Source organism: Giraffa tippelskirchi, chromosome 2 (assembly GCF_054371585.1).
Source record: "Giraffa tippelskirchi isolate mGirTip1 chromosome 2, T2T-mGirTip1v1.2.pri, whole genome shotgun sequence".
NCBI lineage: Eukaryota > Metazoa > Chordata > Mammalia > Artiodactyla > Giraffidae > Giraffa > Giraffa tippelskirchi.
Window position 1 is genome coordinate 176,925,766 of NC_137276.1, and position 13,918 is coordinate 176,939,683.

Sequence of the window (13,918 nt, forward strand, 5' to 3'; positions counted from 1 at the left end):
ACCCTGTGGTTTACAACCTACCCAAGGACATGGTCCTGGAAACCACCAATTCCTTCTGTAGAAACAGCCATTATTTCTCAGAATCAAAGGAATTTCTGTGGTTTTGTTTGATGAAGACCATAAAGTAAGGACAATACATTCAGGGATGACAATACAATTATTTTAATCAATTTTTTTCTAGGGTTACATTGGAATAGGGCATTATTGCAAACCTTTTGAGAAAAGTATTTATTTGTATTTCACATATCTCTGGCAATGGCTGATCCTAACAGTTGGCATTGTTAGGACCTGCTCATGCCTCCATGGCAGGCTTGTCTACAAATGAGCATCTCTCAGTCCGTTATTGCTGGAGCATGCCAAAACGTGAATTCCAGCATTTCTAAATGAGTTAAATACAGGCATCGCTCACATTACCGGGTATCATGGTTTCCTATACAGATGGAAAATGAATTCATAGTTAATGTTGTAATCAGAAAGACTTCAGAGAATGATTCAACAGGCAAATGCACAATGACTCTAAAATGTAGTTACCTCATTCATTCTGTTTTCAGAGTCAGGTTAGCATAAGAATTCTTTCAACACCTTGGTGGTTTTATTCTCACAACACTTATTTGTAAGTTGCCCCCACTGTCTATCTGATACTGGTAGAAGATACAGCTCTGATCAGAGGACAAACTGGCAATGAAACTGACTGGGCAAAGTTATGTAGGGATACACATACAGGACTGTGCAGCTCAAACTGTGGTTTCTGCTTAGAGTGGGGTTCTTCATGAAAGTCAACATTCAAAAAACTAAGATCATGGCATCTTATCCCATCACTTCATGGCAAATAGATGGGGAAAAAGCAAAAAAAGTGACAGACTATTTTCTTGGGTTCCAAAATCACTGGAGACAGTGACTACAGCCCTCCTGGAAATTAAAAGATGCTTGCTCCTTGGAAGGAAAGCTATGAGAAACCTAGACAGCATATTAAAGAGCAGAGACATCACTTTGCCAGCAAAGGTTTGTATAGTCAAAGCTATGGTTTTTCTAGTAATCATGTATGGATGTGAGAGTTGAACCATAAAGAAGGCTGGGCACTAAGGAATTGATGATTTCAAACTGTGATGTTTGAGAAGACTCTTGAGAGTCCTTTGGACAGAAAGGAGATCAAACTAGTCAACCCTAAAGGAAATCAACCCTGAATATTCATTGGAAGGACTGATGCTGAAGCTCCAATACTTTGGCCACCTGATGCAAAGAGCTGACTCATTGGAAAAGATCTTGATGCTGTGAAAGATTGAAGGCATGAGCAGAAGGGGATGACAGAAGATGAGATGGTTGGATGGTATCACTGACTCCATGGACATGAGTTTGAGCAAACTCTGGGAGATAGTGAAGAACAGGGAAGCCTGGCATGCTGCAGTCCATGGGGTTGCAAAGAGTTGGACACAACTGAGCGACTGAACGACAATTTCATAAATTATGTGAAAAGGCTGTATCAGGATCCTTAGCAAAGAGTGGGGAGGTTTGGAGAGGAAGAGGTAGGGAGTCAAGAAGGCTGAGCAGCAGCCCTCAAGTTGTGAAGTCAGGAAGGAGGAGCAGGGTGAAGTGGGTACAGAAGTGAAGAGGGTTTAGAATAAACCTGAGGAGGGTGTGCCTGAAGAGGAGTGGATGGATAGCATAGAAGGTGGGGGTGACCAAGCTTGGCCTCAGATTGTGAGACTGAACTGCAGCATGGCTAAAAGTGGGTCTCACACTGATGTCTATTGACTGTGGATCTGAAAGCCTGCACCCATAACATTCTGGGAGAGGCCATTTTGGATGCGTGTTCCAGTTCTCTCTAACATCCAGACACAGAAAGGGGTCTGCTATGTGGCAGAGCACATTTCCATGGAAGCAGCTCTTGGGATGCTCAAATTCTGGCAGTTCACTGAAAGATGTCCCGAATGCTCAGAAAACCCCTCTCCCTGAGCCTACTCACAAGGCTTTCTGAGGTGAGGGGACTTGGGGAGCCAGGCTGGGGGAAGAGTGGACATTCCTTTAAAATGATCCTCCATGGCTACTGCACAAAGACAGGTACAAAGTCCCATCCCTGGATGCCTGCAATCTAGTCTAGATCAGGAGACACGGATGCAAGCAGGAGGCTCCTGAGAAAACCAACCCCACGTTTGTCTGACATTTTCCACTTTTATATAATTTTATACCATGACCTCATCTAATCCCTAGAAGGAATCCTTGTAAAGTCAGGAAGGCAGGTACAGTGGGGTCTATTTTATAGTTGTACAAGCTGACATCTAGAGAGGCCAATAACTTGCTGAAATTAGCTTAGGTAAATGACGATAGGCCCAAGACTGGAATTCAAGTCTCCATATTTCTAGATAGTGTTATTCTACTGGACCTTGTTGCCTCCATAACAAGGGTCACTAACATTTAAACCAAGGCCTCCTGATAACTCTTTCAGTGTCAAGCATTTGCTGGAAGTTAGGGAATACATAGAGACAACTGTCCTCAGGATATAGTCTAGTGGACAAGATAGGAATATTGAAACCCTTTTACTGAAATATACGTACAGGAAATGCAGAAATTGCCAAGTGTTCAGCTCAGTGAACTATCACAAAGTGAACACACCCTTGAAATCACCACCTAGATTAAGAAACAGAACGATATAAGCACTCCAACAGCCAGCCCTCTTTGTGCCCCCGGGACTGAAGTGCTAACAATTAAATATGTCACAAGGTAGATCAAAATTAAGGCAAATAGTTGTGGAAATTAAACTTCCATATGGTAATAAAAGAACCAAAGGTCACTGAAGGAGGTTTCCCAGCTGAGGTGCCCTGAACAGCCACCTTATTGCAGGTAATTATAGGAAAGCATCCTAGGGTAGGGGATCAGAGAAGCGATGGCAGGAGAGAATTTCAAAAAAGGAAAGAAGCGGTCTCTTACCCCATAGGAAGAGGAAGGGTGCTGGGGAGGGTTTGAGCAGCCCATGCAGCTGACAAGACCTAGCAAGCTGCTGCAGCCGCCTACCCTCTCTGATAACATACCAGCGCTGTCTCCACAGCTGAGTGCTTTTCAGTTCCCCTCTCCTCAAAACCCTTAACCTCATTCTCACACTCTCTCTGTGAGTTTTCCATGTTGGCAAGAAAGGTGAGAAAATGTTGAGCATACCCAAATGAGGAGATGCTTGTGGCTTTTGATGCTTGTGGCTTTAGCTCAGCTGCCTGGACTACAGCCTTTCTAAGGTACCGTCTGAGATCAAACATGAGGTGAAGGAGCCACACAAGCACACTTCTTGCACAATTTAGAAAGAATTGTGCAGTGGATGTGTTTTGACTGGACATTTCCTTAGGAGAGACTGTTGCCAGTGTTTGTAGAACAAGTGATATAGGTGATTAAGAACACTAAACTTTTGGTTTTCTCATGTTTGGATTATAATTGCTTATTATCTAACTTAAAAAGGGGGGATTTGTCTATCTATGAAGTTATTCATCTAAATATTTCAAAGTGGAGACACTAAAATAGGATGCTATGTTAAAGAATAGTTGGGTTGCTCACCCCTTCATTAACTGTTTTCACCAGCACAGGAAAGAATCAGAAGTCTCGGGGTGTTCTTGATCTTCTTCTTGAGGACATTCATCTGGACTGCTATTTTCCAAGAAGACTCCTTCAGACCAACAGTAGAGTCTATGGCAGTTATGTCAGGGGCAGCAATTGGGGAGTTTTCAGGCATTTAGGAGAGTGATGTTAGGGATAGAAAAATCATGTATGTGGATGTGGTATGGTATGGTGTTTGTGTGAGTTTGGCGAATTGCGAAGGATCACCCTATTTCTGGTCCTGCCCAAGCATCCACCTTTCTCCATCACAACCCTACTCTTCCAAACTGGCTTCTTTCAAGCCTCTAGTTATCAGTCCACTCTCAAGTCAGGTTCCTATCTCAATGGTTTTGTTTTCTTTCTAATGCTTCACTAGTGGTTTAACAGTAAAGAATCTGCCTGCAGTGCAGGAGATGCAAGAGATGTGGGTTCAACCCCTGGGTTGGGATGATCCCCTGGAGCAGGAAATGCCAAGGTTTTGTTTTTTTTTTTTTTTTACTATTTCTGATTGTGATCAGGGAGAAAATGTTTGCCTTACAAAGACACACAGACACACATTTTAAAAAGCCCCTTTGAAAATCTACTTGTATCATCTATTGTATACTTTGATGTTTTCCTTTATTCTATTCTTTCACTTAAAAAATGCTGAACTCCACCCACCAAACTAATTTTCACAATCTATGGCTTTTCATAAAAAATCACTCCATCTCAGCTCAGGAAAGTTATTAATAAATAAGGTAGAGTTTTGTTTTGCTTTGCTTTGGTTTGTGATAAGCATTAAGGTTTCACCACTGCCTTAAATTTTAAAATTTTACCCCTGAGGTTCATAATGCTCTCTCAGCAGCCTAGATAAAAGAGAAAGCTTCTATGTAGACCCTCAGTTTTCTCTCACCTATGAGGGATGCACCCAAGACTCTTGGGTCCTGCTCTGCACACTGTGTGAGAGAGATTTGCAGGAGCAGTGGGTGTTTTTCCAAAGTACATAGAAGTCAGATAAGAGTGTGAAATGGACATGAGATGCAATACTCTTCCAATACTTTAATTCTAATTACTTTTGCATGTGGACAAAATACCATAGGGCAGCTTCCTACTTGTAATAAAAGCGTGTTATAATAAAGCGGATCCAAGAAAGTTTGGGAAGAGGGCTACAAAAACAGAGAAGTTGGGTTTGACCTCAAAACTCACCTTCGCAATTTTATTTTTAACTAGTCTCAGTTATGGACTACCTTCTCATTGCTATCATCTTCACATGTAAATTGAGCAGTCATGTCTTTCTGCTACTTGAATCTAAAGGTCATCCAAGAAGACATTTGCCTAGACTAACACTTGCCCTCTGAGAAAAACTCACCAATATGAACACAACAGAGGAAAAGGAAGCACATGTGCCTTAAACAGAACGGTACGTGATAATTTGTTCAAATGAAACCACCACCTTCTGCTTCTCCCTACATCTCTTTCAAGTACTTCTTGCTTGCACTTATAGCTTGATCTTTTAAAAAGTTTTATTCTGTATGGGCTAGTTTGGCCCTCAAGATACAATAAGGAGGGAGATGTTGATAGCTTATTCCAGTTTTCTGCTGGATAATTTTTGACAAGGGAAACCATTCCTTGTGGCCCAAGACTTATTGATTTTCCCTTAGACACAAGAGACTGAAAGCAAAGGTCCCAGACAAGCCTAAGGAGCAGATACTTTGTGGGCTGAATAATCAAATCTGAGGGCACAAAAGCATCTGAAAAGTGTTGCAAGAAAACTAAGCATTTGAAAAGATATATTGCCAAGTGTTATTAAGTAAATAAAGCTGCAGTGCCACATGCATAAGAATACTCCTCCTGTGGCTTTAAGTATAATGACGGTGTCTGGAACCCACCCTAGATGGGAAAAGTAGTCAGAGTCTGGGTAAGTCTCCCATATTCTCATGACTTTTCTTTGGGATAAACCATCCTAAGTAAAGAAATCTTCAGGTGACAATTTGGAAGCCTTTTGCACATATGAGAGAAGGGCCAAAAAAAGAATTGTAAGGGAGACTGTGAAGAGCATAAACAGACTTACTTTGGGGGGAAGCAATGCATTGCTGTAGAAAGAATGAAAACTATAAGGCAACTTCCCATCTGGTGTAACGCTGCCCTGGATTTCCCACAACCAACCATTCTAAGGCTACAAACACCTAGTGAATTTGTGTCCTTAAACCAAATGCGACCAATCAATTAAGCACGTATGAGAACCAGAATAACTCTGGTCATGACAACAGCAGGGAGAATCAACCAGGAGGCCACCCTCCTCTTATGTCTGGAAATGCAATTTTAAATTGGAATCTGAATCAAGATTTGGCTTGTGGGTGCATTCATCCTGATACCTCTCTCTGAAACACCTAGCATTGGCTGACAGCTTTGGCAAGCTGGGCCTTGAATCAGGCCAGACATTTACTTAATTCAAATGATTCTCTCATTCATGTCCATTCACTCATATTCTCCCCCTCTCCCCATCTCTTCCCAGCCCCCCACTCCCACCTCTGCCTCCCTTTCTCTTGTTGCAAAGCTTAAACCAAGAAGTCCCAAGCTCTCATCTCAGTCGTGGCCCACGCCAGCAGAATGGTAGCAGAACATACTGCTTGCCTTAAGTCTTGCTTTTAAGATTTACTCTTCCAGAATTATAGGTTAAACCTTTCTAATGTTTCTTGCAAAACTGAGGAGCATGCATCCATAAAGGTATAAATTATTATTTCTTCTCTTCTGTTCACACAAACACTCTCTTTCAGAAGTTGCTACATTAAGAAAACATCAAACAGCATCTCCTTATATCAATAAAACTGCACAGTCTTCCTGAACTGAGGGTTCAAAATAACAGGAAGAAAAATACACCAAATGTTATACCTGTGGTAACAGAATGAAATATGGAATGGAATTAAAAGCATTTAGCACTTCTTTATTTTTAAAACAATTTGTTTGGTGACCTTACAAATTCTGGTGGTTTAGGGTCTTGGCTTAGGGCATTAATCCTGAAATCCCTATTGATAGAAAACGTTACTGAAATGGGGAGACTTCTTGATTAGGAGAGAATGGAGAGCCATATGGGAACTGGTCCTTGTTTTTAGGGGCTTGTTAGCTTCATGAGAAGGAATATTGGAAATAACAATTTTTCTATAGAGCTCATTTATTGAGCCCCATCTTTGGAATCTTCAAAATTCTTCAAACATAATGCCTTTTGGGAATTATTTAGAATGTTGATTACTTCATAGAGTGAATGGTTTTTCTGAGCTCCACATTCCTATATGAGTGTCTGGCCACAGGAATCAGAGAGTTGAAATTGGCCAAAGTTCTGATACCTACCACCCAAAATCCTTTCGAAGGGTCAAGTTTGACAGGTCTCAGCTCTGCTCATTTCCTAAAATGTGATCTCTCTGTGACATTACTGTGAGTCCACACCAAAGGAAATGATGGCATTTCCTTTAACTGTGAGTTGGATTTTAGGAGACTTTTTGTTGTTGTTAAAACTACTCATATATGCTAACTACAGTTCCAAGAGGATGATGGTATAATATCTGCTACTGCATTTATACCTCATTAGTGACCTGGATCAGTTACTTGTATACCATTTAGTAGATTCCAGTTAGGTGGGCAGTGAGAGGTTACTTTAAAAAAAACAAGTTTTTTAAGTTGGTAACTTAAAAACAAGTTATCACCTCCTAACTTCTTTTCACCTAGTAGAAACTCCATAAGCATTTTCTTACTTAAATTAATTTGAACTCTGGTATTCTACTCAGCTCCAGCCTACAGCAAGATCAAGATGATTCAAATTCAAAGGCATAGAACACAGGGGATCTGTAGTGGGGTGAAAGCTGCCCACACTCCACAAAAAAAGAGATGTATATGTCTTTATCCCTATAACCTGTGAATACGATTTTATTTGGAAAAGGAGTCTTTGCAGATGTTACTATTTTAAGGGTTTTAAATATTAGATATATAAATAGATATTTAAATATAGATATTACCCTGAATTATCTGGGTGGGCTCCAAATTCAGTAACAAGTGTCCTATGAAAAACACAGAGGACAGACATGCACAGTGGAGAAGGTGATGTGAAGGCAGGGGCAGAGACTGGAGTTATGTATCTACAAGTCAAGAACACTGATAATTGCTGGTGGCCACCAGAACCTAGTAGAGAGACCTGGAACTGATTCCCCCTCAGAGCCTCCAGAAGAAATCAGTGCTGCTAACACTTGGATTTCATACTTTTCCCTCCAGGACTCTGAGAGAATGAACGTCTGTTGCTTTCAGCCAGTAAGTTTGTGATAATTATTTATAGAAGCCACAGGAATCAAACATATGATCTCCAGAAAGTTCAGAGAAAGAAGAGTATTTATTTTTCAAAGGTTGAACACCCCTGCTGTTCTCATCCTACAGTATGAATAAGGAGACAAGCCAACATGGACTGGCCATAGAGTCTCACCTCCCATGCCATACTATACTGCAAAGTCCACCCAGCAAGGACTTCCTACTTCTGAGTTCTGGTTTGGCTTCACCTTGGGCAAGTTACTCTTTCTGTCTGGACTTCAATTACCTTGTTACAAAATGGAGGTGCTCTTGTTGCACCCCGTGTACCTCACAAATGTGTATGAAGCAGGGTGGAGGGGCATGAGTTAGTAGAATGGGTATTTGTGAGAAGGAATAACTTGAGTGGCACAATTTGAAGCCTGGCTAGTAAAGCACTGAACAGCAGACGATATCTAGGTTTAGTAATAGTCTCCTGCCAGTAGATTTGTGGCTCCTATGTAATTTTGAAGAGGGGGCTTTTGCTCACTTATTTTCTACACAGACCCAGATCAAAGCTTATATATCATTACATTTCTAACAGTCTTCAGCTGACAACACAGCTGTGTCAGCTAGAGTGCTTGCAGCTGAGTCAATATAAATTGTAACCAAGAATACTGTAAGCCAGAAAAATGGTCCATTCTAAAAGAACATTAGTCCCAAGGGAGGCCACCTGGGGCCTTGAGTTTTCACATGGAAGGTTAGAGCTTTCTCTTGGGCCCTATGAATTGAGCCATCCTTGCTGTTCCACAGTCAGCTTGTGCCCAGCCAGCTGCAGTGTGAACTGAAAGGGATGCTGCAGAGCCTCCCCTTACTCATCCTGAAGGGTGGGGCACAGGAGCACCCACGAAAGGCACAGGAGCCTGCCCTTGAGGGCCCACAACAGGTGATCGTGAGTCCCCATGAGAACCCTGTTCCAGTCCTTGTCTGGGTGCCAGGGAGTTGAAATTGGACTGAACAACACTTCCTTGATCACCCAGTTTATGGACAGTCTGGGAACAGAATTTAGATTTCTGAAGGATATGCTCCACAGAGCATTTGTGGAAAACGAGTTTGTGATGCAGGCAAAACCTATCCCACAAAGCTGCTCCCAGTCCAAGATCTAACGTCTGTTATGGTTAGAATCTTGGCTTTGTCTTTATTCATTGAAGGACATTCCTTTTCTCAGCTTCAGTTTCTCATTTGTAAAATAATTCCATCTAACACATGGCATTGTTGTAAATATTAAATCCTTATATAACTGTGCCTTGACTTCTAATATATGGAACAATTCTCAGAGCTTTCTGGAATGCTGACCTGGGTTATATTCCTCAATTTGACTGGAATTAAAATGTCCATTTCTTTCTTAGATCAACTGATTAATTTTTTGTCAACACATATTGTTGCTACACACAACTACAATATACATATTATTTTCAAGTACACATGGTACATCACTAAGAGAAATTTGAACATCACTAAGAGAAATTTGAGAAGACCTAAATAGAGATGTAGGCTTCCCCAGTGGATCAAATGGTAAAGAATCTACAGTCAATGCAGGAGATCTGAGTTCGATCCCTGGGTTGGGAAGATATCCTGGAGAAGGGAATGGCTACCCACTCCAGTATTCTTGCCTGCAGAATGCCATGGGCAGAGGAGCCTGGCAGGCTACAGTCCATGGGGTCACAGAGCTGGACATGACTGAGCAACTAACAAATAGATATGTATACCATGATTATGATTTAGAAGATTGAAATCAGTAAGCCTTCCTATACCCCCAAATTTGCCACTGGAAGACCAGTAAAAATTCTAGCAAACTTTTTTATAGAAACCGGAGACCTTATTCAAAATTATATATGGAAATGCAAAAGAACTAAAATAACCTAAGCAATTTATTAAAAGAGAGCACAAAGTTGGGGGACTTACCCTACTTGATTTCAAGACTTACTACAAAGCTGCAGTAATCAAAACAATTTAGCATTGACTACATATAGATATGGAGCAGAATAATCTGGAAATAGACACACATATATGGTTGATTGCTTTATTACAAAAGTGCCAAGGGGATTTACTGAGGAAAAAAATCTTTTCAAAAAATTGGTGCTGGATATCAGTAAAAGAAAAACTAATAAACATCAATCTTTACCTCATGACATACACAAAAATAAACCTGAAATGAATCAAAGGCGTAAATATAAAATCTAAAGTTATAAAACATCAAGAAGAAAGAAAGGAGAAAAGTTCTGCTACCTTGGGGTACACAAAGATTTCTCAGACTGACTTCAAAGAGCACAAACAATGAAAAAATTATAAAATTAGACTTCATCAAAATTTAAAACATTTGCTCTTAAAAAGAAAGCAAAAGACAAGCCATAGGATGCAGTGTTTACAACATATATATCTAATGAAGGGAAACAGATTTTGCTATCCCCAAATATGCCTTTTTGGCACAATACTGATTATTCTAAGCTGGTTATCTTTAAGAAACAGCAGACATAAGTGAAGCTCTGGAAACTGAGAAATTGCCCTTTCCTAAGAACTAGGAAGAGGAAGAAATCTAAATTTGTAGAAAGTGTTACCAATGGAGAAGGCATGAATTTAAATTCTACCATGTTTACTATGCTTTTCCTGGTAATCTCCCATAATTACCTCCCTACCCCCAATATGTTTTTTCTTTAGCTGAAGATGGCATTTACAGTGTTGGCTTTGACCATTTTGGAGAGTTACTCAGTTTTCCTGGGTATCTTCCACATATATAAGCATATATGCTATTAAACTTTTGTTTTTCTCCTGTTAATACCTTATGTTAATATCTCTTCCTTACTGATCCCTCACAGAGGCACAGCTCCTGACCAAATGCCCTTTTTCCCCCTGTTCCACCTGGTTACATGGAGGTCATTCTTACAGCTTTGGTTGTACAGGAATTCTTGTGCCAGTTTCCCGTTAGTTTTCCATGAGAATTGTTCCACATGATGTGTTTGTTGAGGGATGAGCTCCATGTATTCCTATTCTCTATCTTAAGCCCTTTCTTGAGTTAAGTTTTATTCAGGGATCTTACTGAGGACTATAACCTGGAAGACAGCCTCTCAGAGGGCTCAGAGAAACAGCTCTTAAGAGGTAAGGGAGAAGCCAGGATATATAGGAGTTTTGGGTTGGAACAGAAAAATGTAGTTGAACATAAAAAGATTACTGCTTACAAGAACAAACATCTCAGATTAATGATTTTCTTTTCTACATACAGAAAGACTCAAGAGTCTGGGCTCATTGAAATTATTCCTTAACTATGGATCTTAACTATCTAGGGCCAGTATCTAAAGCATAGCATGCTTTCTGTTTTTCTCCATCCTAAATTCTCTTCAGGGTGTACTGTCAATGGCAGCTGCAGTGTCTAATGGTTTGTAGAACTGGGATGGTAGACAATATTCTTTGTTTACTGTAATGGCAGGCAACTCCTTGTCCACAGTTGCTTACAGTACTTTGCTAGGGGATGATGGTGCTGCTGTTGACTAGCAAGATGATCTCCTTTCCAAGGCCAACTTACATTCCCACTAACAGTACCTAAGAGTTTCCTTTTCTCCATATCTTCACCAACACTTGTCATTCGTTGTATTTTTACAAAAGCCAGTCTAATCGGTATGAGGTAATATCTCATCTTAGTTTTGATTTGCATTTCCTTGATGCTTAGTGATGTTGAGCATCTTTTCATGTGTCTGTTGGACATCTGAATGTCTTCTTTAGAAAAATGTCTGTTCAGATTCTTTGCCCACTAAAGAATTTTAATAGTATTTATTAATGTATTAAAAAATAACAGTTGCAAACCCATTACATGTTTAAGTGAATGACACATTTTAATTAAGAACAAATATTCCCTAAGGAAAAAAGTAATGGTAAAATGGCATTGTTTTATATTTTTGAAAATCTCTGATTTAATAGAAGACAGGTGGATTCTCACATCTGCTTCAGCATTCAAACTATTGTGAAATGATGTTTCGGCTGAAGCTTATGAAGAAAATATGATTTCTTAGGGATATGTAGTTGGAAATAGTCAACCTCATGAGACCCCTGAAATATAATCTTAGGAACTTCCAGGACTCCTCAGTCCTCTCTTTGAGATTCCCTATTCTAATGTTATGACTTCCACATCAGCATTTTGGACTTCTCATGCTGATCAACCAGCAAAAAAAAAAGAGTTCTACAGTGGCAGGGGTAACTGGCCCAGATTACCATCAGGAGATAGGAGATATGATAGCTAATACTTAATTCTAGCAGAGAGGAAAATAATCTGGAACTCAGGAAATCCACTGGATCACTTTTTATTGATTTCCTGTATGGTGATAATCTTAAATAGGCAATTTAAGCAGTGTCAGTCTAACAAGAGCGTGGTTAGACTCAGATCCCTCAGTGATGAAGGTCTAGGCCACCACACCAAGCAACCAAGACAAGCCAAATTGCTTAACAAGTAGTAGAGAATGGAGACGATGATTATTGATTACAACTTTGGGACTCAACTGTACCAATGGAGACTGTACCTTGCCCTATCAACCTTAGTGTTGCCTTTTTTAAATCTTTAAGTTCTAATGAATCACCTTCTTGAGGAATCAGTGATGGGACTGAATCAATTTAACACAGGACCCAAGGGAATTTAAGTGGTGCAAAGGGTAGACTGCAGCAGACACTGTTGGAACCCAACCCATGTACCCTCAGTACTCATCAGTTTCCTATGTACTGATTGATTTCTCCTTCAAGCCCCTGAGTCTCAAGTCACTGAGATCCATACAAGTGGAACACTGGAAGTGTTTGGAGGAGATAATGCCCTGGAGTATCTTTCAAATAATGGTGGAGTCAATGAATCAATACCCCAGCTCCTTATGCCTTGGTTGAGAAAACTGAGGTCCCCTGTGGGATAAGCCCCAGTTGACACTGTATAAATTGCTCATTATCAAAGCCTCTATTTCTTTTCTCCTTTCGCTGTTTCACTTCCCTATTGCCCTACCTGTGATTCATTTGATATGACCTCAAATAAATAGAATCCAACTTAAAGACAACTTCCTATCCACTGAAACGTATCTGAAACTTTTCTGACCTGGGTGTTACTACATCAGTAATTCTAAATAATTGTTACATACATTCTAGTGAAAGAGTTCACAATATGCGACTTCTTCTACATGATGGTTTGAAGTTACCGCAGCTCTAAACTTAATAAATTTAAGAAATGTGATGTGATATGGAAACGGAAAGCAGTGGGTGGCTAAATGGGTGACTAAATGGGTGGAGAAGGTATTCTGGAACAGGAGGGACTTTCTTATTCTGTTATGGGTAGGAGTGACCTTGACATATGGATGGGTTACTTCTTGAAATACTTCTCCTTTTTATTTTTAGTCATCTTTAAGTGCTAATGTGTTAGCATCCTGATTCTGAATGTGTTTAGCAAATTTTAGAGTTTACTGAAAAAATAAAATTGTTTTCACTGACAGTCCATATTTGGTCTCAGAGATATGTTTTTATTTGTTTTTTCTTATGACATTCTCTTCTTATAAGGAAATGTATATTTGAACTTCAACTAGAATTCTTTAAGGGCAAGAATAAAATAAATATTCTGTAGTATTGTACCTATTCTTCTGGGTAAAAGTGTAGGTTTGGATTGGCTTAAGGAAAAAAAAAATGGAAAATGGTTTGTAGAATTGTAGTTAAAAGATAGATTTGAAAGTTCAAAATAACCACTAAATATGCATTTCTGTGGAGGAGGAAATTGCAACCCACTCCAGTATTCTTGCCAGGAGAATCCTATGGACAGAGGAACCTGGCAGATTACAGCCCATGGAGTCACAAAGAGTCAGACATGATTGAGCAACTGAGCACTCATGCATGCATGCATTTTTGAGGAATTGTATTTATATGATGTTTGTTTCATGATGGTATAATTGATAGCCACTGCTAATTTGGGGGAAAGTTAAAGATATTTCTAGAACAGTGTTTTCCATTTTTATTTTGATCACAACCACTTGGGAAATTGGTTAAATGCAGATTCCTGGATGCCACACAGGACTTACAGTAT

The 13,918-nt window shown here is 39.9% G+C and overlaps 1 protein-coding gene and 1 long non-coding RNA gene across 5 annotated transcripts in view; one reads left to right on the top strand and one right to left on the bottom strand.

Annotated features, from left to right (window-relative positions):
* LOC145539006 (uncharacterized) overlaps positions 1–13,918 on the bottom strand; it is a 207,820-nt gene that overhangs the window by 142,569 nt on the left and 51,333 nt on the right. Inside the window, exon 1 of one of the 4 annotated variants that reach the window (XR_014077495.1) lies at positions 2,926–3,010. The exons of the other annotated variants lie outside the window; for them this stretch is intronic. The gene's annotated coding sequence lies outside the window, so the exon portion shown is untranslated. Of the gene's footprint in view, positions 1–2,925; positions 3,011–13,918 lie in introns of those variants that run through there. 4 annotated transcript variants of the gene reach the window in all.
* LOC145539007 (uncharacterized) lies at positions 6,844–9,232 on the top strand. Its single transcript, XR_014077498.1, has 2 exons — positions 6,844–7,028; positions 7,819–9,232. It is a non-coding gene; the product is annotated as an uncharacterized LOC145539007 (long non-coding RNA).